This window comes from Spermophilus citellus, assembly GCF_964194105.1.
Source record: "Spermophilus citellus genome assembly, chromosome: 16".
In the NCBI taxonomy this organism is placed as follows: domain Eukaryota; kingdom Metazoa; phylum Chordata; class Mammalia; order Rodentia; family Sciuridae; genus Spermophilus; species Spermophilus citellus.
In genome coordinates this window covers 72,766,272-72,770,873 of record NC_138196.1, presented here as the reverse complement: position 1 = coordinate 72,770,873, position 4,602 = coordinate 72,766,272, and the positions used below count along the sequence as shown (strand labels likewise).

Sequence of the window (4,602 nt, the reverse complement as noted above, 5' to 3'; positions counted from 1 at the left end):
GAGTAATCTCAGATCCCAGGAGATGATCCCAAATGATCCCTCTGAAAGATCAGAACCAGGATACAGGGGAAAATCTCCAGATCCTTGTCCCCATTCATGATATTGTCAAATCCCAATATTTCCTACACAGCTTCTTCTCAAAGCAAGCCCTGAGAAATCTGTGTATTTCACTGCTGATGCTGTTGAAGAGATTCTTGAGAAAGGAACCCTCTTTTCTCCACTTGGAAAGCATCCGCAGGCTCTCAGTAGAATTATGTAGTGCTACAGCCTTCATGTTTAAGACTGAACTGCCAGATTTCCTCAATTATTAGACACCACCAATTGGTAAGATGGTACCATCAATTTAGTAAGAGCTTTTGACGGAAGACAATGAGCACTACACTAAATGAGAACATCCATCATGGGCCACAGCCCTATTTCAGGGATGTGAAGATGAGAAAAAATATTCACCAATAGAACCAAGAACCAAGGCTGCACAGTACGCAGAGGACCCTGGTCTCAGGACAGAACAGAGTACCAGGAGATGAGGTGGAGATAAAAGGAAACACGGGCTCCAGGGAGACTAGGACAATGATCCAGATAAGAGATATTTGTGGGAGTTTGTTTAGACATGAACAGGAGAAATAAATGGGCGTATTCATTTTCTATTGCTGCTTAATAAATATCTGCAAACTTAGGGTTTAATACAACACCCATTTAATATCTCACAGATCTAGAAGTCAAAATCTAGACAGGATTTGGCAGGAATCAGGGTATCACAAGGCTAAAGTCAAGGTGTTGTCCGGGGCCAAGGTCTCATCTGAGGCAGCTTCTTCTATGCTCTAGACTCCTTGGATGGATGGCAGAGTTCATTTCCTGGCTTCTGTACAAGTCAGGGAGGCTACATCTTCAAGGCCAGCAAGAGAGGTGCCATTCTAGGCTGTTACAACAGTGTTATATAAACTGGTAATCACAGTAATGGCTGTCAATCTCATCATAACACTGTTCCCAACCACACTCAAGGGGAGGAGATTATGCTGAGCTTGTGCACCAGGGAGCAAGCACTTTGGGAGCCAGCTCATGGCTCTGCCTGCTACAGGGGAAGAGTTCTAAGGCATGAACAACAAGCAAGATTTGGCTGGCTGAGTGGGACGCAGGCAATACTGGCCCTCAAAATTAGAATAGCTCATGTTTTAAAGTAATTTCACACAGGCGAGTTCTTTTGATTGTTGAAGCTCTTTTATGAAACAGGTAGAACAGATACTGTTAGTTCCATTTCACAGGTGGGAAAATGCAAGTCCAGAGAAGGTAACATGGTGAATGACAGGACTTCACCCAGGGTCCTCTGTGTACTGTGCAGCCTTGGTTCTTGGTTCTATTGGTGAATATTTTTTCTCATCTTCACATCCCTGAAATAGGGCTGTGGCCCATGATAGATGTTCTCATTTAGTGTAGTGCTCATTGTCTTCCGTCAAAAGCTCTTACTAAATTGATGGTACCATCTGGTTTCACTGAGACATCCATGAAGACTTCTCTCACCTTTGGGCAACCCCAGCTCAAGCTTAGAAGTAGGCTGGACCACTGACGCCTGAGCCTCTGGAGCCCAGGAGAGGGGCTGGGACTCCCCCAAAGCACCTTGGCTCTAGTTTCCTCACTGCTGTCGTCGGCGTCATGCTGGACGCCGCGGCTCCCTTCCTACATTAGAAATCTCTGGCTTGATGACACAGAGCAAAAGCTTATCTCCCAGTGCCAGCTTCAGCCAGCAAGTGCAAAGAGCGTGACTTGACTCAAAAGATGTTATGACAATAATGATGAGACCACAACCCTAGTATCCTCTTGATAGAGCCACTGTTACCATTTCCAATAGAGTATCTTTAGAGGTTTAACCAATGATTTATGGACCACTAACTTCCTTACGCTTCCTGGGATGTGCAGATTGGGGGTCTAGAGGACAGAAATCACCTGAGACAAAAATTAGGAATTCATACGTGCTTGATCTTTGTGTGTACACACACACAGAAACACACACACACACACACACACACACACACGCGTGTGTCTGCCTAGTGGCTGACAAACAGAGTCATGAGTGGCTGGAGTCAGCTTGCCTTCATGTGACCATCTCAGCTCCAAACCTGGATGACTTTATCAACTCCTTAAATGTGCAACCCTTAAATGAACCTGTCATGAAGGGGGTTTAAACCACATTAACAGCAAAGTCTCTGTGGTGGGGATCCGAACACATCATTAAAGACACGGAGAATGAGAGGGTAAAGATGAAAGGATTCCCCTCTTTGGCTTCCTGCTACTCTGGACTGGGAAATGAGTGGAAGACATTTTGTTTTCCTGGGTCTAAGTTTGCTCATCTTTAAAGCAGGAGGGTGAGACAGAGTGAGGGGACAGCTGACCAAGGAGAGTTTGGGAGTTGGGCTGACTTATTCCACTTTGCATGTGGTAGACCTTACAAGACTTCAAGAAAACTACTCAGTCTCTCAGAACCTCAGTTTCTTCAGCTGTAAGTTATGTGAAAATGCTTAAATTCTAAGATTGTGACGTGTGTGTGTGTGTGTGTGTGTGTGTGTGTGTGTGACAACCAACTCAGTGTATGCCTATGGCAGTCACACAATGCATGTTAGTTTTTCCTTTCCACCTTCAGGGTCCTTCCTAACTCATTCCTCCTCCACCTTTTCTGAAAGATGCTATCATCATTAGTCTTTCAACAGTGAAGTCATTTGAAGTGTTAAAGCGTCATGAAAAACTTTGCCTTAGCATTTCTGACAGCCTGTATGTGGCACCTGACATTCTCCCACTTCCCACCCCCTCCCTGGAAATTACCTAAGAAGAAAGTACAAATGCATATGTAGTTATTTGTCAGCATCCAGATCAGAAGATCCTTCTGGGAAGTCCTTTCACTTTCTGGTGAAGACTTCAGACATCCCCTCCCACTGGTGTCACGCATCAAGCAGGAGTAAACAGCCTGCTGTCATGCAAAATCAAGGCAAGGCTTCTGCTGCAAGGATGAGCATTTAGCCACTTAAATACACACTGACTATTGAGGACAATCTGCTCTGAGCCATGTTGGCAAGGCAGAGTCAAACCCCCCCTCCCAGCCTGATGGCAGGAATAGAGAAGAATAGATACATATGTGGTCAAGGGTGCCGAAGAGGGGCTAGGTTAAACAAAACCAGAGTTGGCATGCCTTATGAGCTCTTGGCTGCCTGCCTGCAGAAGAACTGAGATGGCCCATGGGATGACATCAGGGCTTTGCAGAGCACTTTCCAAGGACCTGTGTGCTCCTGGCACACTCTCCCCACTCTCAAACTCCCCCAACACTCAAATGATAAAGGGTCCTTATTACAATAGGACTTCTCCTTTCCTGTTTCTTCATTCTAAAGATCTATGCACAGTTTATTTGCCTAGAATAACTACCCCAAGTGAGAAAGCTGCTTACTAGAACCAGACACTGTGAAACTGGTGAACCACATTCCTCAGTCTCAAAATACACCCACTGTCACCTTTCTTGTTATGTAAACCTTCTGAGAAGAGGTTTGTTCCTTGGGTTTAAAGAGTGAAAAAACATAAGTTAGTGGCTATCAGTACCATCTTTTAACATGGTTTGTTTTTCTGCCTGTGTCCTACAGTGTCAGGTAGCCAAGAGCAGGACCTGTCTTTCCAGGATAGGACAAAGCACACTCTATATCCAGTGGCTGTGCCTGGAAACAGGTCTGGAGCAAGAAAGCTAATATCTGCAAAGAAAATGCCAGGGTTAACATTTACTGGGGATAGGAGCATGGCTGAAAATCCAGTATCCATTTCTACAGCAGTGCTGATCATAGTCCCAAAATACAGTCCCAAACACCACAATCCTGAATACCAGAATCCCTTAAGTCCAGAATCCATGCCAATTTCACCAAGATGGCACTGAAAGCTAAGAAAAAAGTTCCTGCCCCTCCCAAAGAGAAAGCCAAAACGAAAGCTTCGAAGGCCAAGAAGGCATATTGAACAGCATCCACATCCCCACAAAAAAGAAGATCCACACGTTACCTACCTTCCAGCACCCCAAGACATTGCAGCTCCAGAGGCAGCCCAAGTATACTCAGAAGAGCACCCCCAGGAGAAACAGCTGGCCACTACACAGTCATTAGCTCCCCCTGACCACTGGGTGGACCATGAAGAAGATTGAAGACAACAGCACACTAATGTTCATTGTGAATGTCAAGGCCGGCAAACACCATATCAGACAGGCTATAAAGAAGCTCTGTGCCCTGCATGTGGCCAAGGTCAACACCCTGATCAGGCCTGATGGAGAGAAGAAGGCATATGTTCAACTGGCCCCTGACTGTGATGCTTTGGACGTCGCCAACAATACTGGGATCATCTAAACAGAGTCCAGCTGGCTGATAATAGACATTGTTTTACATCATAATAAAAAAATGATCAAAATTTCTGAAGTTTAAACTACCTAGGATCAAAATCCTGAAAGATTGAAATCCTGAATGTTCAAATCCTGAAATCCCCAATTCTACAAGCAGCAATGCCCTGTGGTGGGGACAGGAGGCTGATGGGTGGGACAGAAAGCTGACCCTAGGGAAGGTGTTTGGTACATTTTCAGTGGTAGACAAG

The 4,602-nt window shown here is 45.2% G+C and overlaps 1 pseudogene across 1 annotated transcript; it reads left to right on the top strand.

Annotated features, from left to right (window-relative positions):
* The first annotated feature begins 3,894 nt into the window (after nucleotides 1–3,894).
* On the top strand, nucleotides 3,895–4,361 carry LOC308635429 (large ribosomal subunit protein uL23-like; annotated as a pseudogene). Its single transcript has one exon. The product of its transcript is annotated as a large ribosomal subunit protein uL23-like (transcript).
* The last annotated feature ends 241 nt before the right edge of the window (nucleotides 4,362–4,602 follow it).